The 27157-nt window shown below is 38.8% G+C and overlaps 1 protein-coding gene across 5 annotated transcripts in view; it reads left to right on the top strand.

Annotated features, from left to right (window-relative positions):
• Nucleotides 1-27157, top strand: part of cdh23 (cadherin-related 23) — a 494731-nt gene continuing 467574 nt past the window's right edge. For 3 of the 5 annotated variants that reach the window (XR_009064688.1, XM_057848928.1, XM_057848925.1), the window contains exon 1: nucleotides 2856-2931. The gene's annotated coding sequence lies outside the window, so the exon portion shown is untranslated. Of the gene's footprint in view, nucleotides 149-2855; nucleotides 2932-27157 lie in introns of those variants that run through there. The other 2 variants (XM_057848926.1, XM_057848927.1) reach the window with 2 other exon arrangements.

The raw sequence follows: 27157 nt of genomic DNA, 5'->3' as shown, positions 1-27157 counted from the left end.
GACGAGTTGCAGAGGTGGGTGAGATCGGAGTGAACGAGTGGCCGGAAGTAATGCTGGAGAAGTGAGCACATACCAAAATCAGCAAAATGAAACCCCCGAAATACCAACAATGACTGGAAGACATACAAACATAGACAAAACATGACAGGTATGAGCTAGAACCCTAACATACATTTGGCAATATTGTGCACCTTGTACTTATTTATTTATTTTTTTGTTCATGTATGTTCCTTTTTTTTCTTTGTTTATAACAATGTATAAACCAGTGGTTCTTAACTTGGGTTGGGTCAGTAAGCCTCAGGGATTCGGTGAATGTTAAGAAACACAGAGAGCTTTGTACACTGACTAAATCTAGCGAAAGTGGCGTTTTACACCTGATTTTGGACTGGTTTGCCCTCAATATACAGGCTTTATTCCATTTCTTTCAGCTGCTAGCCCTCTATCTTAAGGGAGGGAAAATCGGTTTGCTCAGTGAAAGGTTGACTTGCACTTGGTATGACGAAGTACAACAAACCTATAGACAGCGTGAACTGCGTAGATAATTGGGGAAAAAATGGAGAGATAGCGAGAACCAAAAGTGGTATTTGCCACGTGGCAAAATGGATTTTGCCATGTGTTTTTTTTTAAAAATTTTTATACCATGTGGCAAAATGGATTTTGCCATGTGGCATTTTTCTTTGCCATGTGGCCTTTTTTTTGCCACGTGGCAAAATTGATTTTGCCATGTGGCATTTTGTTTGCCATATGGCAAAATGTATTTTGACATGGCATTTTTTATTGGTATGTGGCAAAATAGATTTTGGTTTTTGGCCTTTTCTTTTTTTTGTATGTGGCATTTTTTGGAGGGGTATATGGCATTTTTGCAGGCCACACACATCAATACCATTGATGGCTATGCACGCCCAAATTTTCCATTCATTTTAAATGGCAGAAAAACATGCGTGGCTGTGATTTTTGACCATAAACTTTACATTAGAGCGCACTGACATTCAACTGACACCCAAGTCAGGCTATGCCATTGACGTCTGTGCACGTCCAAATTTTCCATTCATTTTAAATGGCAGAAGTGTGGTTGTAATTTTTGACCATACACTTTACATTACAGCGCATCCATTTTGCCACATACTCAAAAAAAAAAAATAAAAACATGCGACATGTCAAAAAAAATTCTACCACATGGCAAAAAAAGTCACATGGCAAAATAATTTTTGCCACATGGTCAAATCAATTTTGCCACATGGCAAAAAAAAATGCCACATGGCAAAATTCATTTTGCCACACAGCAAATAAAAAAAATGCCATATGGCAAAAAAAATGTTACATGAAAAATCAATTTTTGCTACAATGCAAATACCACTCTTGGTTTTCGGCCCTGCTGGAAATTTTAGCCACTTTCATTCCTGTGTATACATACTGTATAGTATCGTACTTTATATTTACATATGGTGGAAAACACAGACAAGACTGAAAAAGCAGTTTCTGCTCTTGCACTCCTCTTTAAAAGAAACAACTGTATTTTCAGCCAAAACAACTGTTGTGTTTGATAGAACAATATGTCTATATGCTGCTATAGCAGATTCATGGCGCATGAAGCCCCTGAACTATTTTTAATTTGTCCGTTTTGCCCTGAAAACCCCCGTTTACAGACGTCGCGCAACTGCTTTTGTTTCAACCCAGCCATAAAACGAAGGTAATTAATCATATTAGTTATTCAAAATGTCTGTCGTTTTTTGCTTAGAATCATTAATTGATGTCTCATATTTTGTTTAAAAAGAAAAAACGACTTTAAAAAATTGTTCACTCACAGATTTTAAACATTTAAACAAATAGTCACAATGAAAAAAATGGCGTCTGTAAAAAAGTCACGGATATCTACCTCATGACCATTGCTTAATTGTATTTTTTTTTGTTACTGTCGCATTTTCTCCGATATGTTAGATGATAAAAAAATCAATCCAAACAAAGAAAAAGAAAAAAAAAAACGTTTAAAAGGGTAAGTATATGAAAAAGAAAACCTCGACTACTCCTTGATGTCTGCGATTTCTGCATCGCGACCCTTGTTATATGATGTTTCACCCATAAAATCCCCCCAAAAATCCAGCTGTGGCCACTCACAGCTGTGTATTGACACTCGGTGGTACATGCTACATGGAGTTTTTTTAAAAAATTGAAACAAGGTAAGTACGCGATAATATCTCGTTAAAGTCTTGGCGTCTGTAATTCTGCTCTCGCGTGCTCTCACCTCCAGATTGGATTTTGCTTTTTTTTTTTTTTTTTTTTAAATGCCTTCCTGTTCAAAAATTTTCTTCACCCAGAAAATTGAGATTTTAAGATTTCCAATGATGTATTACACATGCACATACACATACACATACACATATCGGACAATTTTGAAAGTTGACTAAACTGGGGGTCTCAGAGCGGAACTTCAAGTCACCTGAGTGTTTTCCGCCAAATATTCTTGTTAAGTGGCAAATGCTAATATGATTCAGTCTAATTCTCAAACATACATAAAACGATTGATTTTTCCATGTCCTGCAATTTCCATTTTTAATCAATGGGAAATGAATTTTAAAAGGCAGTGATTCATACCCAATTTGTTTTTCTGTGTGTGCACCAGGATTTTGCAAAGTTTTCATTCCGAAAAGGTGACTTTTCTGACATGCAAGAACCAAAGCGTCACATTTAGCGTCAAAACGAGCTGAACACATGTGCGTGGTTTTGCGTGCGGCTGCTTTGCGGCAAGGCGGGCGGCGCAATGGGTGATGACCAGGGTGAGGTGTGCGGTGATCGAGGCAAGGCAGTGGGAGAGATAGTGTAGGGAGGGAGAGAGGGAGGAAAAGAGGGGAGCGCATTCTTGGTGAGGCATCACAGCGGGACAAGAGATCCAATCTAGAGGTTGTCAGCCGGAGACGGACCCGGACAAGGAAGGTAGGATAATACGAGAATGACTTCAGTCTAATTATCACCCTCCTCTTATCGGATCAATTAGTTGAACCCGCGTTGGGAAGTGTAAACCATTCCGTTGGAGCACGTATTTTATTTTCATTTCTTTAAAATGATTCATTTACTTGTTCATGTTTAAATTTAATAATCGCCCGTTTTCAACGCATTTTGAGCAATTAGGGCTTGTTTAAGAAGTATTTGCTGCTTGTTATAAAACATATGCATCCCTAAATTATGTTGTTGTTATGTATGTTTTAAGTTAGTGATCATTGAATTTTTTTTTCAAAGACCGAATTAGTAAATGGACAAGTACATGAAAGTTTTTCCTCAACAACTTTTATTACTAACGGGTTGTTTGATGTGCCTAATTAAGTGGTGAGCGAATGAACGATACAACGCATGCGCGGGCAGAGGTGTCAGGTGAACACTATTATCTCAGGTAGCTGCCCAGTGACTTCAGACTTGCCTGCTGTGGAGCGCCTTGCACCCACTTACTTATTTATGTATTAGTAACTCAATGCGATGTTGGTTTAATGTTATAGTGACTCCACTTTTTTTTTTATTTAATTTTGATGATACGGACAGGGAGTTCATGTGTCTATGTTCACTTAATTTCAAATGCAAATGTATGCAATTTATGACCTTAATTTTAGCCAAAATATTTATACTGCAGTGAAGATAAATTCATAATTAAGTGATGTTTGTTTAATCTAGAATGAAAATGCCATGTTTTGACATGTTCACCAGTGGTACAGTAGATGACAGCAGACTCTTTTGAGATAATCGTGTGGATTCATTGAAGTCCAGCAGCACATTATGTATTGCTTCATCAGCAGTTCAACCTTTTCCTGCAACGTTATGAGAATCTCCACCTGTGGGTTGTAGATGCTCGATGAACTCGTTTTATCGTTATTGAAAAATACGACGGATGACACGTAGTGTGTAGGTTCGGCTTGTGTGTGGGATATATTTGGAGTATGAGTTGGAGTGATTGGAATTTGTGTGTAATGCAAAAGCAACCATCTATTTTATTGTAATAATAACAGCCCAAACCATTTGGTCCATCGACACCTTTAAATACCAAAATGACCAGAATTCTCGTGCAACGCAGGAAATCTTTTGAATAAGCGCCGCAAAAATTACTTTTCGCGCCAAAACGTGCCATTTTTTGAAAAAATGTATTTTTTTCCCAAATTATATGTAGTTCTACTATTTTTATCCAATTCGCGTAAATCATACATCAAAAAATTCTGGAAGGTAAGGTGCATAACATTGTATACAGAATTTGCCGAAAACCTATGGTTCCCCCCCAAATTTGCCCATTAGTTTCTAATTGGATGCCATTATCGCATATGTACATGGTTCCATCCATTTCTAATGGCCATTCATTTTCAATGGCAGAAAAACATGGGTGGTTTTGATTTTTGACCAAAATCTTACCATTACAGCGCCCAAGTAAGTCGATGCTATTGACGGCCATGTATGTTTTTGCCAATGACGGCCATGTATGTCGATGCCATTCACAATAATGTATGTACATGCCAAAGACATCAATGTGCATCTATGCCATTGACGGCCATGTACGTCAGTCCATTCATTTCTAATGGCCAATATTTCCCTTTCATTTTCAATGGCAGAAAAACATGGGTGGTTGTGATTTTTGACCAAAAACTTACCATTACAACGCCCAAGTAAGTAGATGCCATTGACAGCCATGTACGTCCATCCATTTCTAACGGCCAAAATTTCCCATTCATTTTCAATAGCAGAAAAACATTGGTGGTTGTGATTTTTGACCAAAAACTTACCATTACAACGCCCAAGTAAGTCGATGCCATTGACAGTCATGTACGTCCATGCCATTGACGGCCATGTACGTCAGTCCATTTCTAACGGTCAAAATTTCCCGTTCATTTTCAATGGCAGAAAAACATGGGTGGTTGTGATTTTTGACCAAAAACCTACCATTACAACGGCCAAGTAAGTTGATGCCATTGACAGTCATGCATGTGCGTCCATGCAGTGACACCTATGCCACTGACGGCCATGTACGTCTTTGCCAGTGACGGCCACATATGTCAGTCCATTTCTAATGGCTAAAATTTCCCATTCATTTTCAATGGCAGAAAAACATGGGTGGTTGTGATTTCCGACCAAAAACTTACCATTGCAACGCCCAAGTAAGTCAATGCCATTGACAGCCATGCATGTGCGTCCATGCCAGTGACACCAATGTGTGTCCATGCCATTGACGGCCATGTACGTCTTTGCCAATGACGGACATGTACGTCAGTCCATTCATTTCTAATTGCAAAAAATTTCCCTTGATTTTCAATGGCAGAAAAACATGGGTGGTTGTGATTTTTACCAAAAACCTTGACAGCACCCTAGTAAGTTGATGCCATTGACAGCCATGTACATCTTTGCTATCAACGGCTATGTATGTCAATGCTATTGACATCCATGTATGTACAGTACATGCCATTGACAGCCATGTACGTACATGCCATTGACATCCATGTACATCCATGCCATTGACACCCATGTACGTCTTTGCCATTGGCGGCCATGTATGTCAATGCCATTGACACCAATGTACGTCGCTGCCATTGACAGCCATGTACGTCCATGCCATTGACGGCCATATATGTCTTTGCCAATGACAGCTATGTATATCAATGCCATTGAAGGCCATGTATGTTCATGCCATTGACAGCCATGTACGTCCATGCCAGTGACACTAATGAGCGTCCATGCCAATGACGGCCATGTACATCTTTGCCAATGACGGCCATGTATGTCGATGCCATTAACAGCCATGTATGTCCATGCCATTGACAGCCATGTACGTCTTTGCCAATGACGGCCATGTATGTCGATGCCATTAACAGCAATGTACGTCTTTGCCATTGACGGCCATGTATGTCGATGCCATTAACACCAATGTATGTACATGCCATAGACAGCCATGAACGTCCATGCCAATGACACCAATGTGTGTCCATGCATTTGACGGTCATGTATGTACATGCCATTGACAGCCATGTACGTCCATGCCAATGACACCAATGTGCATCCATGCCATTGACAGCCATGTACGTCCATGCCATTGACGGCCATGTTTGTCAAGATATCAATAGGAAATGACCTGATAAAAAACAGCAGTGATCTATTAATCTATTTATTTTATTAATATGATGTAAAATACATGTTTTTGGACAGTTATTTTAAATTTAGTGGTACTTAAAGGGTTCATTCCAACTTAAGTGGAAATTTGGGTTAAATTGCCAGCCTAGGAACGGAACTCGTTCGCAACCTGGAGACTACCTGTAAATGACCCATTTCCAAGCCCCCCAAAATTTAGACATGAATCTTTTATAATGCATAAAAACATGTAGCAAATACATGTTACAATTAGATTATTGCACAATAAAGACAAAATTAGAGTTGTGCATCATGTAAAACAAAAATGGAGTAAAGAATGAACATTAATACACTCATGTAAAGCTGTCGGAATATGAGCGGCAAATGAAGAGGATGCTGGGATACACACAGTAGAGGTCCCTCTTAGCCAATTGGATGCCAGAAATGCTAGGCAATCGTCAATGGCAGAGAATGTTATATTTTTGCCTTTGGTATCCTGAAATTTCTTTCATAACAAGAGGCAATATTTTCCCGTTGAGGCATGTCTTAACCTAAAAATTCTGTATGTAAAGACATTCGTAAGTAGAGGTACCACTGTACACGTTTTATAATTGTGATAAGCTATATCTGCAGCCTTTTTCCCATTTGTTATGTAGTGAGCGTATGTGTGTGACTCCTGGCCTCTTTGAGTGTCACTCTCATTGAGCGTCACGCTCATAAAATTCATTCAGAATAGGGGGAGAAAAAAATGTGAAATGGAGAGCCCATATCTGACACGCTGACTGACAGACTCAAATGGAACACAATATATGGAAGAGAGGACTGTGCGTTATGAGGTCTTTGAAAGGAGGCAGAGCAATGTGAGCTCAAGGAAGGACTTCAGTGTTATCAAATTGGAAGAGGCGTGAACGGGTGGAGTGGGGAATGGGAGCGAAGACGATGTATGATGTGGGGAAAAACTTGTTTATTTTGTAGAGGTGTTGCTGGCGTGGTGCCTCTAATAATTCTTGTAGCGTTGCCATGTGGAAGTTGTGATGAGCCTTCATCCTTTGGGAAAAGCTCAACATTGATTGCCAGAGTGTGAAGTCTTCTAAATATAAACTTGTACATATATAAATTTGATCACATGTGACTATGACCGACTTATCTTTACTGCTGGAACTTACATGCGTTATTGTTCATGCATTTTTAGGTATAGTTTAAAGATTGTCTTTTAAAAGATCAATATGTGTTTTAATTACAATCTCTCTAAAATGTACTGTATGTAACAAGTGTTGTTGAACTTGGCAGTAGTGCAATACAACACACAAACATTTGTTTCCAATTTTGCAATAACCTTATTTAGTTATTTAATGGGCATTTATATACATACAATGGTATGAAAAGTATTTCAACCCTATGGATTTTCTCACTTTTCTGCATAAAATCCTCATCAAATGTGATCTGATCTTTGTCAAAAACACACAGATGAAAAAACAGTGTCTGCTTTAACTAAACCTACAAATGTGTGGGTGGTTTTATATATTTTAATGAGGATAGCATGCAAACAATGACAGAAGGGGGAAATCACACAGATGAAAAACCAGTGTCTGCTTTAACTAAACCTACAAATGTGTGGGTGGTTTTTCGTATTTTAATGAGGATAGCATGCAAATGATGACAGAAGGGGGGAAAATAAGAAAGTGAACTCTCTGCCTAAGGAGACTTAAAGAGCAACTGAATCCAATTTATCAAACATTTTAAGTCTGGTGTGTTCCCAATCACTGATGAGTGGTTTACAGTTGCCCTGCCCACTATATAAAACACACCTGGTAAGAAATGTCCTGATGATAAGCATTGTCTGATGTGCATCATGGCTCGGTCGAAAGAGCTATCTGAAGACCTGCGATTAAAGATTGTTGATTTGTATGAAGCTTGGAAAGGATACAAAACCATCAGGATGTTCATCAATTGACAGTCAGAGAAGTTGTCTGCAAATGGAGAGAATTTGGCACTGTTGCTTCTCTCCCAAGGAGTGGCCGTCCACCAAAGATGAGTTCTGTGCAGAATACTCAGAGAGGTAAAAAAGAACCTTAGAATGTATACTAAAGACTTACAGAAATCATTGGCACAGTCCAATATCTCCGTGCACACATCAACTATATGTAAAACTTTGGCCAAGAATGGTGTTCATGGAAGGACGCCATGGAGGAAGCCACTGCTGTCTTAAAAAAAACATTGTTGCTCATTTAATGTTCCCAAAAAGGCACTTCGACACTCCATGGACATTTTGGCCAAATATTTTGTGGACTGTTGAAACCAAAGTTGAACTGTTGGGGGACGTAACACACAACATCATGTGTAGAGGAAAAATGGAACAGCTCACCAACATCAACACCTTATCCCCACTGCGAAGCATGGTGGAGGGAGCATCATGATTTGAGGCTGTTTTGCTACCTCAGGGCCTGGACAACTTGCAATCATTAATGGAAGAATGAATTCAAAAGTTTTGCAGGAAAACCTGAGGCCGTCTGTCGAGCAGTTGAAACTAAAAGATAACGATCCAAAACACAGAAGTAAATCAACTTTAGAATGAGTTCAGAATACACGTTCTGGAGTGGCCAAGTTCAAAGTCCAGACTTGAACCCTACTGAGATGCTGTGGCATAACTTAAAGACGGCGATTCATGCCAGACATCCCAGGAATTTGACTGAACTACAGCAGTTTTGTAGAGAAGAACAGGCCAAGAATAGTCCTGATCGATGAGCTAGACTGATCTGCAGCTACAGGAAGCATCTGGTTGAAGTTATTGCTGCCAAAGAGGGGGGCCACAAAATATTAAATGTGATGGTTCACTGACTTATTTTTTCCCCCTTCTGTCATTGTTTGCATACTATCCTCATCAAAATATGAAAACCTATAAATGTTTGGGTGGTTTTAGTTCAAGCACTGTTTTTTCATCTGTGTGGTTTTGACAAAAATCAGATCACATTTGATGATTTTAGGCAGAAATGTGAGAAATGTCAAAAGGTTCAGATGCTTTTTCATACCACTGTATTTGTAACTACATGGAGGTCTGTAGAGATGGTCACAAAGCACATATAGCAATATACAAAGTGTTGTCCTTTTTTTTTCTTTTTTTTTTTTTTTGCAATTGTCCTTTAGCAATTTTGTTTGGACTTTGCATTTCGCCAGACACCTCTCAGCCACCGTGAGACGCTGAGACCTACACAGATCATATCAGAAAGACAAAGCGATATAGACATGAATGTACCAAGTAAAATGAGCAAACATATGGGAAGAAATATATCTACAAACATACTCTCCGTCTCATTGCATGCACCGCACCATGATGCCTATACCGTCACGGTACTGGGCAAAAACAAATACTGTTACACTTTAATATATAGCAGTATAGGGCGTTTTAGTCAACACAAATGCAGCCCCTCACAGTTGCAATAGCTGTCACCTCAAAACACACTTCTGCCTAATTTTAGCTAGATATTGTCATTAAATCAACCTAGGTAGCCAAGCAGAACTGAAAATTAAGAGTTGGTAAGGAATGGGAGATTAGAAAAATGATCCTGCTCAGTCAGTTGTATTAAAGGAAAGGCAGCAATTCCATGATTCTACTATCAATGCATTTTTTATTGATTTCCTTCTCCTTTCAGTGGTTTAAATGTGCAATACACACCTAATTATTGGCAATATACCAGTTTTCTTAACCAGGGTTCGATCGAACCCCAGGGGTTCGGCGGGTATGTCTAAGGGGTTAAGCGACGGTTAAGACAGGTAGGGGCCCATTTTGATATGCTGACTAAAATCTTGGAAAAGTGACGTTTTGGACTGCTTTGCCCCCACGTTATAGGCTTTCTTTCATTTCTTTCAATTGCTAGTCTTCTATCAGAAGGGAGAAACTGGTTTGCTTATATGAAGATTGACTCTCACTTGATATGAGGAAGTTTAACAGACCTATGGGTAGAGTGGATTCAAATTGTGACCTTTTTAAAAACATGTTGTCAAAATGTGAAAACCTATGAACAGGAATTTGCTTAAATTTTTTATTTTGCTAGTTTTGATACAGTGATCCCTTGTTTTTCGTGGTTAATGGGGTCCAGAGCCGCGATGTAGTTCTCAATTTTCAGGGGAAAGAAAAATTTTGAACAGGAGGGCATTTAAAAAAAAGGGAAAAAAAAGGTTTTTAAACAGCAAACCCCATCTGGACGTGAGAGCACTCGAGAGCAGAATTACAGACGCCATGACTTTAGCGAGATATTATCGCGTACTTACCTTGTTTCGATCCAAAAACTCCATGCAGCATGTATCACCGAGTGTCAAGACACAGCTGTGAATGGCCACAGCTGGATTTTTTTTGGGATTTGATGGGTGAAACATGGTAATATAACAAGGGCCGCGATGCAGAAATAGCGGACATCAAGGGGTGGTCGAGATTTTCTTTTTCATATATTTACCGTTTTAAATGTTTTTTTTCTATTTTTGTTGTTGTTGTTTGGATCGATTATTTATCTAACATATCGGAGAAAATGCGACAGCAACAAAAAAAAATGCAATTAAGCGATAGTTACAAGGTACATATCCGTGACTTTTTTTTTACAGACGCCATTTTTTTCAATTGTGACATAATTTGTTTAAATGTTTAAAATATGTGAGTGAATAATTTTAAACCCGTTTTTTTTTTTTTTTTTTAAACGAAATATTAGACATGAATTAATGATTCTAAGCTAAAAACGACAGGCATTTTGAATAACATATATAATTATTTACCTTCGTTTTATGGCTGGGTTGAAACAAAAGCGGTTGCGCAACGTCTGTAAACGGGGGTTTTCAGGGTAAAAAGGACAAATTAAAATTAGTCCGGGGGCTTCATGCACCATGAATCTGCTATGGCAGCATATAGACATATTGTTCTATTTTGACAGCCCTAAAAAACATCTTTATGATCTTATTCCAAAGGGTTCGGTGAATGCACATGTGGAACTCGTGGCGTTCGGTAACTTTAGTAACGTTAAGAACCACTGCAATATACAGTGGGGCAAATAAGTATTTAGTCAACCAGTAATTGTGCAAGTTCTATCACTTGAAAATATTACAGAGGCCTGTAATTGTCAACATGGGTAAACCTCAACCACGAGAGACAGAATGTGGGGGAAAAACCCCAGAAAATCACATTGTTTGATTTTTAAAGAATTAATAGCATATCATGGTGGAAAATAAGTATTTGGTCAATACCAAAAGTTCATCTCAATCATTTGTTATGTATCCTTTGTTGGCAATAACGGAGGCCAAACGTTTTCTGTAACTCTTTACAAGCTTTTCACACACTGTTGCTGGTATTTTGGCCCATTCCTCCATGCAGATCTCCTCTAGAGCTGTGATGTTTTGGGGCTGTCGTTGGGCAACACGGACTTTCAACTCCCTCCACAGATTTTCTATGGGGTTGAGATCTGGAGACTGGCTAGGCTACACGAGGACCTTGAAATGCTTCTTACGAAGCCACTCCTTTGTTGCCCTGGCTGTTTGTTTGGGATTATTGTCATGCTGAAAGACCCAGCCACGTCTCATCTTCAATGCCCTTGCTGATTTTCACTCAAAATCTCTCGATACATGTCCCCTTTCATTCTTTTCTTTAGACGGATCAGTCGTCCTGGTCCCTTTGCAGAAAAACAGCCCCAAAGCATGATGTTTCCACCCCCATGCTTCACAGTGGGTATGGTGCAATTCAGTATTCTTTTTCCTCCAAACACGGGAACCTGTGTTTCTACCAGAAAGTTTTATTTTGGTTTCATCTGACCATAACACATTCTCCCAGTCCTCTTCTGGATCATCCAAATGCTCTCTAGCGAACTGCAGACGGGCCTGGACGTGAACCTTCTTCAGCAAGGGGACACGTCTGGCAGTGCAGGATTTGAGTCCCTGACGGCGCATTGTGTTACTGATAGTAGCCTTTGTTACTGTGGTCCCAGCACTCTGTAGGTCATTCACTAGGTCCGCCCGTGTGATTCTGGGATTTTTGCTCACCGTTCTTGTTATCATTTTGACGCCACGGGGTGAGGAGGGAGTTGAAAGTCCATGTTGCCCAACGACAGCAAAGGGTACATAACAAAGTAATGAGATGAACTTTTGGTATTGACCAAATACTTATTTTCCCCCATGATTTGCAAATAAATTCTTTAAAAATCAAACAATGTGATTTTCTGGGTTTTTTCCCCCACATTCTGTCTCTCATGGTTGAGGTTTACCCATGTTGACAATTGCAGTGCTCTCTAACATTTTCCAGTGAGAGAACTTGCACAATTAATGGTTGACTAAATACTTTTTTGCCCCACTGTACGCTGCTCCAAAAATAATACAGGGAAGACTATTGTAACATGTTGCAGATCTAAATGAATGAAACATTTTTATTAAACACTTTGTTCTTTCCATAGTTGAATGTGCTGACATGACAACACATCGACTCAAAAATTATCAATGAAAATCAAATGTGTTAACCCATGGAGGTCTGAATTTATATTTATACTCGTAATTAAAGAGGGGAAAAACACACGACAGGCTGATTCAACTTTGATGTAATGTCCTTTAGTCAAGTCAAAATGAGACTCAGAGTGAGTGTGGTCTCCGTGTGTTTGTATGACCTCTCAACAACACCTGGGCATTGTAGGGAGGTTCATTGGCTGAGGAGGGAGCTGAAGTGTTGAGATGCAAAGGTCATCTGTGCTGGGGGAAGCTACTAAACGGTTTGTTTTGACTTTACAACAAGACAAAAAATCATCACGCGTCGCAGGGACACTGTGACTCCACACAGATGGAGATGAATGGGTTTCTACAGCCTATTGTCTGCCCTCTGACACTGACGGTTTGTGTTTGCGTTGCCTTTGTCCACATGGGCTTTTCGCTGCCTAGTTTATTGCAAAATATGATGGTCAAGGGACAAGAGAGTCCAGGTGATAAACAACCACAGAAGACTGATTCAAGGACGGATCACTCTTTCTGAACGAATTGAAAGTCGGTGTGCAGAAAGAGCGGGAGTGAATTGAGACTGTTAAAGTGATCCTCTAACTTAAATACAAGTTGGCTCTAATAAATCACAATTGTTCTCTTTTACTAAAATATGTTGTTAGAAACACATAAAATGTAAAATCAATGGCAATATTTTATAATATTTAGTCCATATTTTGACCGTTAGTTGGCGCCATGGTTTACGGGCTCGCACTGATGATGTCATTGGGATCTTTCCAAGTGTGTAGCATGTTTAACAATTGCTTATTGCTGCCTAAACTCGCCAAGTAAAATGCCGCAATGTGCTGCTTTTGGATGCAATTTCCAGTCAAATGGAAACAAGGGGAATGAAGTGAGTGGTCAAGGTGGAATTATTATTTTTAGTGAATAAATGTGCATAAGTGGAAGCTTCTCCGCCTTTTTGGTCCCTGTATGCACGTATCCTACCCACCACGCGTTACAACTGGCACCCGAACATTTTCCCTGGATCCTCAGTCAAGTAAGGGATCCGTCTATTTTCTGGATCCGACGGTCCCACCGTGTCTGCAGTATTTGTTTTGGATCTGTCCATTTTTTTGATTCTTCGGTCCCACAGCGGCTTTTCGGATCAGTCTATTCTGTGGAATTGATGGCCTGATCGGGGCTGCGACATTGCCATGGGATCGGTTTAATTCCTGGATCTTTCTAGTGAGTAAAAAACGCGGATTTGGATTACTGTTGCTGTCTTTTTTGTTGACTATTCTTCGTGGGAGTTTTCCCCAAATCCTACTAAATAATTAAAGCACTATGGCACGCTACAGTGACGACAGTGACTCTGACGTGGACCTTACAACAATGTTGGAGTTCGTCAGGGAACGGGTGTTTGCGTACTGCCGAGCTCCCGAGTGAAAAGTGGTCAGGGTGGAAATATTATTTTTTTGGTGAATAAATGTGCATAAGTGGAAGCTTCTCCCCTTTTTGGTACTTTTATACACGTATCCTAGCTACCACGCGTTACAATGTACAAGACATGGATTACACAAGGAGTGCTCTTTCGCCTGTACTGTATGTAAAGCACACGACAGCTCTGGATGCTAGCAATCTACATAATTATATTGAGATAAGTTTGAAAATGCAATATGCTTACCTTGAATATCTGCTAATAAAACCGGACAGCATACACTCTCGCTCCCAACTGGAGTTCCCAACAGCACTCTCTCGCATCACCACTTTTGCCCAACTTTTGTCTTATCAGGTATTTGCTGCACGCATTTTTCCCTGAAGCTCATCTTGTGAACGACCGACAGTGCTGTCCTGCTGTTCACTTTTCAGATCTGGTTCAAATAGGAAGGGTAGAACTGACGACATGTCGGGAAAGCTAACGAGGGACACGCTGGAATTTCGGCAACGGGACCGGTGACGTCACGCACTGCGACGTAACAAGAATGGCGACCTATCACTTAAAATAATTTTACAAACTTTATTAAAACAAAAACACTAAGAGGGGTTTTAATATCAAATTATTATAACTCATACTAACATTTATCTTTTAAGAATTACTTGTCTTAAAAATAGAGGATCCCTTTAAGATTGTTTTGGTTGCCTACGTTAGGCAACGAAAAGTGAGAAAATAAGATATTACAGTAATTTTCGCACTTTAAGGCGCACCTGACTATAAGCCCCTCCCACCAAATTTGGCACAAAAACGGCATTTGTACATATACAAGCCGCACTGGGCTATTAACCGCAGCTTTCCTCACTGTATTATGGGATATTTACACCAAAAGATATTAACCAGTGGCACTTTATTTGACAGCAGCATCATACGACTGTCATAAGACCAAATTAACCACCATAGTTTCAAGAAGCTTCACTTGGCCATCACTGCTCCCTTGGGGGGGGATAAAGTCTGATGCCACCTGCTGTCAACACTGTTGTTGTCCAACATGCCTCCTAGCATGCATTGCAGTGCTACAGATGTAAATAACAATCAAAATTCGTGTTCTGTGCTAATTATGTCTTCAGTTACTGTTCCAATTGTTTCATTGATTGCCTGTTATGGTATTCGGTAACACTTTATTTGACAGTGACGCCATAATACCATCATAATTATGACATGACACTGTCATGAGCATTAATGAACGCTTATAACAGATGCCATTTAGTGTTATCCGGCAAATGATCTCACTTTTGAATGGATGTAAAAGATCCAAGCTGGAAATGAATGGAGTTAGTGACATAATTTGCCGGATGACACTTAATGACATCCGTCATAAGCATTCAGTAATGTCCATGATTGTGCCATGTCATAATTATACGATCTTATGAAAGTCTTATGATGCCGCTGTCAAATAAAGTGTTACATATGAACCGAAATAGATCAACAAATAAGCCGCACTTGACTATAAGCCGCAGGGTTCAAAATAAAGGAAAAAAGTAGCGGCTTATAGTCCGAAAATTACGGTAACCAAGTTTTATGTAACTAGAACAACATAAACATTAGTGCTGCAACGATATTCAATTTAATTTTGCCGCTTCGAGTATTCGTTTAATTAAAGTGGCGTTGTAATGGTTTATTTTGAAAGTGTTTACATTTAGTTTTATTTGATAAGGGTGGATACACTGTCCTCTGGTCTGCCTCATTTCACATGGCTGAATTACAACTGCTCCCTGTTAAGACCAACATAAGCGAAGTCTTTTTTTAAAAATTTTTTTTTATGCCAATGTTATTTTTTTGAATGCATTCGTGATTTTGTTTTTAGGTATATTTAGTTGTTTTTTGTAGGAATATGAGTCTGAACCATTTGTTAAGAGCATTGTATGAAAAAAAAAGTTAGCATTTTATAGCATTTAAGCTAGGACTTTTGCTATGTAAGTTAGCCAATTGTTCTTTTGTTGTGCATTTATTTGTATTTTTATTCCGTTTGAGGCTCATCCCAGGTATTTTAATTTTTCACGTTCCTTTTCCTTATATATTTTTTGCACTAGTAAATGCTATCAGCATTTAACCTCATTGTTTATTTGCGATTTGCTACAGGAACATATAAAGGGGGCCCATGGCTATGTTCGCCTTAGGCCCCAAAATTGCCAAGTCCGCCACTGCACGCACCTGTATACTCACAGTGTTACTTGACCTGCTTCAATGCACCATTAGTCCAAGTGTCACACAGTGTACACTGTGTATCAATAGCTTTCTTACTCTTTAGTCGTCCTCATTTGTCAATTCACAGTTTCACGGGACTTGATAAATGGCTATACGATAAGGGAAGTACTACATGGGACTGCCAGCATCTTCGTAATAATCACTGTAACCACAGGTGTTTTGAAAACTGCATTGTCTCCCACTGTGTTTCACTGTCATTGTGTACTTGACTGGCTTGGTAGATATGACAGCAATTTCCCCTCAGCTTGGCAAGGGGTTTGTAGTCTTGTATCTATTATTGAGAGGCGGTTTCAGCCAAACTACATTTTCAATTAGTCAGATTGGAGCGGTCATTTCTGTGAAATGGAAATGCAGGTTTTAATTATGGGTGTAACGGGACACACAAGTCACGGTTCGGTACGTACCTCGGTATGGAAGTCACGGATCGGTACGGGTTCGGTACAACAGGAAAAATAAAAAGGCTTTTTCTATCAGCATTTAAAATATAAAATTGGTTCTGTTGATTAAAACTGAAAAACAACTCTTATTAATGAACAAATTCCTAAAACAGAAAACTCCCAAGCGGAAAACATGCTGTGATCAGAACCCTACTGAGGACGAATTGTATAAAAAATGGATGGATGGCAAATGGATGGCTTGGGGGGGCTACAATGCTCAAGTAGGTCGAAATCCAGCGTAGGGCTATTGCACCTTAAAACGTGTTTTGCTATCTCCTTGAGGTAACTGTTGTTGTGATTTGGTCTAAACAAATAAAAGTTGATTTGATTTTATTTGACTTAGAACACATTCATAACTGAACAGTATGGACATGCAGGTGACAATGTTTTTTTTAGGTAACTTATTGTGGTTCCTCGGTTTAATTATTATTAATAATATTATTATAGTTATTCTTTGTTCCGCAGCCCCTTTGAGCTCAATTTGACCCCCTTAGGATGCTTCAAAATGCACCAAAATCAGCAGGCAGGTCAAGACAGGTGCAATCTTTGATACCGTGTAAGGACAAATTCCAAATACACTATGTAGCGCCCCCTAGCAGTCATTCTTTGTCCCGTCGACGCTTTGAGCCCTACTTTGACCCCTAAGAATGCTTCAAAACTCATCAAACTCAACAGCCAGGTGAACACTTGTGAAAACTTTGATAAAATGTAAAAAAAAAAAAAAAAAATAAATCAAAATATGCGTAAATGTGTGTAGCGCCCCCTAGGAACAAAACCAACATTTTTTTTTTTAATAAGGTGAAAGAGGAGGCAACATCGCAAAGGTTAAAACACATCAGTACTATATGAATTGGATACCATACACCAGGGGTCATGAATTAGAAATCCTCTGGGTCCAATATTAAAAAAAATTACAACAATCTCGGTTCCGGAAATATTTTTTACTGTTTCTTTTTTTCCAAAAAATACAAACGGATCTCTATGTGGCCATGCTGATAATTACAACATTCAAATATGTAAATAAAATATTAAAAATAAATTTATAGTAAGTAATAAATAATATTTGATAATAATTAATTAGTAATAAATAATAAAGCGATCATATTGAGCCCTTAATTCCGCTATTTTTTGAGAACGGATGGCAGAGTTCATAGGTAAACTTTGCGAAAAAGCTGCGTGTTTCGTCTCATAGTGCCTTTTCAAATTGCTGCTTTTTACAAGCGCTACCGTTGTTCGGCCATTCCTTACTACGCGGCGAAACATCTACACAATGCTCAGCGCGCTTGCGCAAGCATCCGAACGCATGCGCACATCGGTCAGAAGTGGTGAGTACTCACTATTTTTGTTTTTATTTAGTTTTTTAGAATCTTTTCATTGCCTCAAAAATAATTTTTGCATGTATTAGCCTCTCATACTTTTAACCATTGTGGTTTTTTGTGTTAGCTTCGAAGCAGTTGACCACATTAGTCATGTAGCGTATTTAAACCGTCCTTATTTGGTATAACTGCATTTAAGTATTTTCTCAAGGCATTTTTAGTACGTTCTGCCTGTATGCATCCAAACAAAACAAGTTTAGCGCGCACGGTAGTACTTTGGGTGTCAAATTCGACTAATATAGGACGTTTCGCTGATGTAGCAGATTTTGGCAGAACACCGTTTCTGAACAGATGAGGCATAGCGGTCTTGTGCTGCCGCCAGGTAAAATGAACAATGTGTTGGTCTACTCCTCCTTAAACACTGTTTTCTGCATCAATCTTGTGTAGTTTTGAGCACGCCATTTGCCGTACCTTTTCGCCTCTTCCTCCAACTTCATTCCGTGACCTCTGCCATACACAGTGCCCAGACTGCTGTCAGTATTACATCCGGTTTTCTTTGGGTGGGCAGAGCGTGTCCGTGGGTGGGCACTGCCAATTCCCCCCCGTTACTGCCCCTGCTTCCAATGTACAGTACTGTATAAACCTGAAACACTTGCTGCATTCTACACTAAAATCCACATTAAATGTAGCCTTTAAGCAACTAATACAGCTCCCACTGGACTTTGTATTGTAGTTTTACCAAGCTTCACATCTATTTAATGAGCGTCAGTGTTATTCAGGTATTTAAGGCCCGCTAAATAAATGAGTAATACATGGCTCTGCTAGGATTTTGCTGGAAACCAGATGCTGTATCTACAACAATCCAAGTTATTGATCACATGGCTATTGTGTCTGATTGACTTTAACCTCTGGAAGAGCGGGCCTGAACTGTGGATTATCCCAGAAAATCAATGATCGTTTTCGGTCTGCTTTCTTCCCTCATGACAAAATCGTCAGTCATTAGCCAAGTGATCAGACAGATTAACAGACATTTGGCTTTGTCAAGTGGGATGGAGGTGCAGCGCTGCTCTGATGAGCAGTGTAATGACTTCTGTACGGCCCCTCCTGATCTCTTTATCAACACCATGACATGACACGGCGAGGCTGACTCGGCAAAGCTGTTTTTAATGACATGACAAAACAAACGTGATGGCATTTGGATTGCAGATCAAGTATTACCGGCGCCTGTGTCTTATGTTTGTTTATTTTTTTCAATGTTGACTTTTGTTTTGTGATGCATGCTTTATTTTGGCACACGAAGAGAACGCATGTACAGACGCGCCCACCCACCACACACGCACACAAATTAAATTAAATTAAATAGGTGTTTTTCATTGTATACACACATTAGCTTTGTGTTTTTAGACATTACTGAAACCATTGTTGGATTAATTATATAAGAGTCAATTAAAACTCATGAAAAAGCATTGCTTAATATATATATATCAAACGATTAAAATTTTTAATCGAGTTAATTACAGCTTAAAATTTAATTAATCGTAATTAATCGCAATTAATCGCAATTCAAACCATCTATAAAATATGCCATATTTTTCTGTAAATTATATATATATTCTGTAAAATAAATTGTTGGAATGGAAAGATAAGACACAAGATGGATATATATACATTCAACATACGGTACATAAGGACTGTAGTGGGCATTTCACTCTACTGTCATTTAAATCTTTCTATGCTGTCCTCACTCCGAAGCGTCTACTTTTTCCAAAGCTAGACAGCTAGTGAACGACGCCTTAATAATCAGACTTCTTCCTTTTTCATCTGATTTATTAATAAAATGGCCTCAAACCATTGTCCTCCTTAGACCGTCGTAAAACTACAAAAAAAAAAAAAGTACACAAGCATTGCATTAGCAACAACGTTAGCTTAGCACGCTATACAGGTTCATTAAACATAAACAAAAAGCGTCTCATACAAAAAATATAACATTTCGCTTACTAACATAATCTGTACATACTTTACAACAACCATACTTACGGACAAATCTTGTCCAAGGATCATATAAGCACAACATTACAACGTAGGCGTCAGCCCGAGACGTCGTGCAGCCATATTGAAGTGGCAAGAAAACAATAAACCATGTCGCAAAGCGACCACAAGAGTTCGCTGTTAGACAGCACAAAAAGCCTTGCTGTAAAACTTACCAAAAGGCAGAATACTGTCTGAGCGAGACATGTGCATTAATTGCGGCAAATATTTTAACGTGATTAATTAAAAAAATTAATTACCGCCCGGTAACGCGATAATTTTGACAGCCCTAATATATCTATAATATATATTTACACATATAGGCTATACAGTGCTAGCCAAAAGTATTGGCACCCCTGCAATTCTGTCAGATAATGCTCAATTTCTCCAGGAAAATGATTGCAATTACAAATGTTTTGTTAGTAATATCTTCATTTATTTTGCTTGCAATGAAAAAACACAAAAGAGAATGGGGAAAAAAATCAAATCATTATCATTTTCACAAAACTCCAAAAATGGGCCGGACAAAAGTATTGGCACCCTTTAAAAAAAATCATGTGATGCTTCTCTAATTTGTGTAATTAACAGCACCTGCTCGTTCCAAGGTCACCATATCAGAAGTTAACAAAAAGTTCCTGAGAAAAAATGATAACACTTAAACATTACCTTTTGAAGGCTCTCGCGGGGCGAGCTGTGGGCAGGAAGAAGGGAGTGTTGTGGATTATTGTCTGTTTGTGGATTGGACAGGAAGATTCAGGAGTTACTGTTGTCCGGGCAACGAAGGTTGTGGAGTTTGCCACTTCAGCGTGAAAGGGGCTCTTGGAGTCTTATTAGTTGGATATCGGTCGTTCTCCGGTGCTCCTTGTGTTGGGTTCAAAAATGTATCACGTTAAAATATTTAATGCAATTAATGCATGCGCTGCACGACCCACTCACGCATTGTCGCGCTCAATCTGTAATGGCGCTGTTTTACCTATATAGAGAGCTAAAAGGCAGCATAAAATGAGTAGAGTGAATTTTGGCAGCCTTTGGAGCCTTTTTTTCAATTGGTTAAAGCCTTAAATCCCTCTCCCTATGATTAGAAATATCGTGGGAAGCAATGTGGGGAAGCAAGGTAGTAACTGATGTTTTTCTTAACACCCTAGGTTATTTCCCAAGGCAGAGAAGATATATCAGTTGGTAGCACTACGCACACTCATGGTTGCACTTCCCATCATGCATTTGGGCATGGCTACAGTATCATTTACTGAAAGCTCAACAAATACACTAGATGGCAATATTTAGTCACAATATACAAAGTCTCATTTATCCTTTAAGAATTACCAGTCTTTCTATCCGTGGATCCCTCTCACAGACAGAATGTTAATAATGTAAATGCCATCTTGAGGATTTATTGTCATAATAAACAAATACAGTACTTATGTACTGTATGTTGAATGTATATATTTGTCCGAGTTTTATTCATTTTTTTCTCAATGCATTGCCATAATGTATATGATGGGGAAAAATTATCAGGAATGATTGGAATGGAATCAGGAGCAAAAAAAAAGCAATCGGATCGGGAAATATCGGGATCGGCAGATACTCAAACTAAAATGATCGGGATCGGATCGGGAGCAAAAAAACATGATCGGAACAACCCTAGTTTTGATTGTTATTTCTTATTATTATTGTTATTCTGTTTGTTTCTCATGATTCCATATTTATTTCCTAAGAATGGAGTGATTCTATATATATTTCCCTGCAGTTGCTCGATAAAAGTAACATTTACTGACCACCACAATGTTTTTATTCATTTCTTTTAGTGTTTCTGAATGCTAAAGAGTTGCACTTTTGAACGAATTCATGATTTTTTTCAAGCTTTTTATCCAAGTTTGTTCTACATGATAGAATGTCTGAGTCAGTGCCCATCTGAGACTGGTGATTCCATACTTTTTGCTAGGGGTTGTAGCAAAATTCCATAGCAACCTTTTGGGGACACAAACGGCACCCTATAAAAAAAGATGATGTGGTATGATTCCAAGTGATGTCACTCGAAAGAATCACACATATAAGTGACAAATGACAAAAAAATGAATGACACTAAAGGCAGTACGAGATTGCGATGAGAATCTGTCACGGGTGAATGAGGTGAGTAGAAGATGAGCGCGAGCCAGGCAGAGAGGGAGCAAAGTGACGACTTTATAAATTGTGACAGTATAGTCGGCGGAGTTTTACAGCGCCACAGAGGGGAGCAGCTTGCATCAGCAATCACCCTGCTGTTTAGTCCTGTCCTACACAGTTTAATTGTCACTTACATAAGTGAGTGAGAGGAACATCCCAGCATGTCCTAATTGTGTTTTTGTACCAATCATTAACCTGTGTGCATATCTGGCTTAATTAGATTCACCTCTGCTCAGCTAGCTGGCATCCAGTTGAATTCAAATGTGCACACGTAAACAGATTCGTATAACTGAATGCTAAACTTCATGAGAAAATGTTGTTAACACTTTACAATAAGGGCCCCTTAATTAACATTAGTTCATGCATGTTTAAGTAACATGATAATAATTTACATAATCCCTTATCTAACATTAGTTAATACATTAATTAACACCTGCTAATGCATAACCATACGATAGTACAGTGTTATGAAAAGTATCTGAACCTTTTGGAATTTTTTACATTTCTGCATAAAATCACTATCAAACGTGATCCGATCTTTGTCAAAATCACACAGATGAAAAAAAAAAGTGTCTGCTTTAACTAAAACCACCCAACCATTTATAGATTTTCATGTTTTAATGAGGATAACATGCAAAAAATGACATGGGGGGAATAATATTTTGTGCCCCCCTTTGGCAGCAATAACTTCAACCAGACGCTTCCTGTAGCTGCAGATAAGTCTGGCACATCGATCAGGGCCATTCTTCTCTCCAAAACTGCTGTAGTTCAGCCAGATTCCTGGGATGTCTGGCATGAATCGCTGTCTTGCGGTCATGCCACGGCATCTCAATGGGGTTCAAGTCTCGACTTTGACTTGGCCACTGCAGACCGTGTATTTTGTTCTTCTGAAACCATTCTGAAGTTGATTTACTTCTGTGATTTGGATCATTGTCTTGTTGCAGCATCGATCCTTTTTTTTTTTAGCTTAGCTGTCTAACAGACGGCCTCGGGTTTTCCTACAAAACTTTTGAATTCATTCTTCCATGAATGATTGCAAGTTGTCCAGGACCTGAGGCAGCAAAACAGCCCCAAATCACGATGCTCGCTCCACTATGCTTCACGGTCGGGATTAGGTGTTGAATTTGGTGAGCTGTTCCATTTTTCCTCCACATATGACGTTGTGTGTTACTCCCAAACAATTCAACTTTGGTTTCATCAGTACGCAAAATATTTAGCCAAAACTTCTGTGGAGTGTCCATGTGCGTTTTTGCGAACATTAAACGAGCAACAATGTATTTTTTAGACAGCAGTGGCGTCCTCCGTGGAATGCTCCCATGAACACCATTCTTGGCCATAGTGTTACATATACTATAGTTGATGTGTGCACAGAGATATTGGACTGTGCCAGTGATTTCAGTAGGTCTTTAGAAGACACTCTAGGGTTCTTTACCTCTCTGAGTATCATCATTGGTGGACGGCCACTCCTTGGGAGAGAAACGACAGTGCCAAACTCTCTCCATTTGTAGACAACTTCTCTGACTGTCGATAGATGAACGTCCGGACTTTTAGAGATGGTTTTTTATCCTTTCCCAGCTTTAAACAAATCAACAACCCTTGATCGCAGGTCTTCAGACAGCTCTTTTGACCGAGCCATTATGCACATCAGACAATGCTTCTCATCAAGACAATTCTTACCAGGTGTGAGTTTTATAGTGGGCAGGGCAGGTTTAAACCACTCATCAGTGATTGGGCACACACCTGACTTAAATTGTTTGGTAAAAATTGGTTTCAATTGCTCTTTAAGTCTCCTTAGGAAGAGGGTTCACTTACTTATTGTTCCCCCTTCTATCATTGTTTGCATATTATCCTCATTAAAATATGAAAACTTCTAAATGTTTGCGTGGGTTTAGTTAAAGCAGACAGTTTTTTCATCTGTGTGATTTTTACAAGGATTACTAGGAAGCATTTTGGACAACAAGAGTGTTGACAGCTGGTGGCATGAGAAGTTGACTGTCTCCCACAAAGGAGCCGTGAGGACAAAATGAAGCTTATTGAAGTAATGATTCATGGTGGTTCATTTGGTGTCATGACAGTCTGATGATTCCTCTGTCAAATAAAGTGTTACCGATTAATATCTTTTGGTATAAATATCCCAAAGTCCAGTGTGGCTTATCAATGAACAAATGCCGTTTTCCTGTCACATTTGGTGGTTGACGGCTTATAGTCCGGTGCGCCTTATAGTCCGAAAATTACGGTACATAGTTACAATGCCCAAAGTGCTTTACATTCACACACATTAACACACCAATGCCGCTGCTGCCATGTAAGGCGCTGCCAACCCATTGGGCGCAACCCACTGGGTTCAGTATACATATATATATATATATATATATATATATATATATATATATATATATGTATATATATGTATATATATATATATGTGTCTGTATATGGGAAAACCCATCGGCAACACTGCCAATGGGAAAGTCCATCGGCAGTGTATCAAATACTTGTTCTCCCCACTGTATACATACATACATACATATATATATATATATACTGTATCAACTGCATTGTCTGATGTGCATATATATAGATATATATGTATACAGTGGGGAGAACAAGTATTTGATACACTGCCAATGGGAAAATCGGCAGTGTATCAAATACTTGTTCTCCCCACTGTATACATACATATATACATTATATATATGTATATGGACCATATCTGTGGACCATATATAATGGGGAAAACCCATTGGCAGTGTATCAAATACTTGTTCTCCCCACTGTATATACATATATATATATATATATATATATATATATATATATATATATATATATATATATATATATATATATATATATATATATATATATATATATATGAATACTAAAAAAATTTTGGTGCCATTACACCTATGATCCAAATAGTAATTGACTATTCTCTTATAATAGATCAATATTTAACTACACATGAAATGGATTTAAGGTAGCACAATTTTACAGTGCTTAATACATTTCTCAACAAGTGTCTGTTTTCTGTTGGTTCACCAGCTTCTTTGCACATTTGAAAACAGTTACCGTAATTTTCGGTATATAAGACGCTACTTTTTCCCTTCATTTTTAATCCTGTGGCTTATAGGTTGAGTTGGGTTAATAGGTAACACATGCCTCCAAGCATGCATTGCAGCACCATAGATGTAAGTAACAATCAAAATTCATGTTCTGTGCTAATTATATATTCATTTACTGTTCCAATTGTTTAATTAATTGCTTGTCATGGTATTTGGTAACACGTTATTTGACAGCGGCGTCATAAGACTGTCTTAAGACCGTCATAATTATGACATGACACTTCCATGAGTATTAATAAATGCTTAGGACAGATGTCATTAAGTGTCATCCAGCAAATTATTTGACCAACTCCATTTATGTCCAGCTTGGATATTTTACGCCCATTCAAAAGTGAGATAATTTGACGAATAAAACTAAATGATAAGCATTTATTAATGCTCATGACAGTGTCATGTCATAATTATGATTGTGTAATGAGTCTTATGGGGCCACTGTCAAATAAAGTGTTACTAAATACCGTAACTAGCAATTAATAAAACAACTGGAACAGTAACTGAATCAATAATTAGCACAGAATATGAACTTTGATTGTTATTTGCATCTGATGCGCTGCAATGCATGCTAGGAGGCATGTCGGACAAGAACAGTGTTGACAGTAGGTGGCAGAAGAGGTTGATTGTCTCTCCAAGGGGAGCAATGATGGCCAAATGAAGCTTCTTGTAGGAATGAAGCTTTGCCGGCAGTTGGTTCAGAGCTTCATGGTGGTTCATTTAGTCTTATGACAGTTTAGTCCATGTCTTTTGAAGACACTGTCAAAAAAAAGTCTTTCCCGTTGATATCTTTTTGTATAAACATCCCATAATACAGTGAGGACAGCTGCGGCTTATAGTCCAGTGTGGCTTATCTCTGAACAAATGCTATTTTCGTGTCACATTTGGTGGTTGGCGGCTTATCGTCAGGTGCGCCTTATAGTGCAAAAATTACGTTATGTGGAGTGAGGTGAAATTGTAGCTAGCCCCCCCCCACCCGCAAAAAAAAAAAAATGGTAATGACATTTTAAACATTGTATATTTTTTTGTATTTTCACAATTAAAAGGGTGTACAGTACGTCGGTCACTGTTTATTCGGGCTGCATCTAACGAATAATCGGATAAAATGTCACATTTTTTCTAATGTCCTTCACATTGTAACTTAAAGATGTTTCAGGCATGTTGTAAGTAACAATGAAGGGGAAAAAAAGCAATCTGGCGCCCCCTCCACTACCCATCACCTTAAGCAATCGCCTAGCTTGCCTATGTGTCGTCTAACTGTGTAGGGTTACAATATAGCCCTAAGTGGAGATATAACTGTGAACTACAGCTGAAACGAATACTCGAGCAACTCGAGTTACTCGAGTTTAAAAACTGATCTGAGTATTTTCATTCACCTCGAGGAATCGTTTAATTTTGCCAGCTCTAAGCATCACGTTTCGCCCGGACTACTTTTAATGCGGGACAATGCGCTGATGTCACGTGCGTAGAGGAAGAAGCAATAAAAAAAAAAACTTTTCTGCAGCCGACAGCCGCTACAAACTACGCCGTCGTTGCTAAAAACTAGCCCGCATGATGCGGTGGTAGAAGGTATCATCTGATGCGTGTCATAGATATCACATGTATGTTGAACTAGATGCGAAATGACAGAGTCAGCGGTGTTAGTAAACAGCCGCCATCTTAAAGCAGTACACTTCTCAGCGCTAATAAGATTAACGTTACTGTAACTCGCTCACGTACGTAACGTTAGCCCTGCGGAGGGCTAGGTTTCTATTAAGACCACTGTCGATGCGTGGCTAACGTGTCTTACATACAGGCTTTATTTAATCTGTGAAACATAGCGCTGTAGAGTGATGAGGGTGTAAAATGAAAGTATGATAAAGCTAACTG

Source organism: Corythoichthys intestinalis, chromosome 10 (genome assembly GCF_030265065.1).
Source record: "Corythoichthys intestinalis isolate RoL2023-P3 chromosome 10, ASM3026506v1, whole genome shotgun sequence".
Lineage (NCBI taxonomy): Eukaryota > Metazoa > Chordata > Actinopteri > Syngnathiformes > Syngnathidae > Corythoichthys > Corythoichthys intestinalis.
Note: the sequence above shows the minus strand (reverse complement) of the source record. Positions and strands in the feature narration are given on the sequence as shown.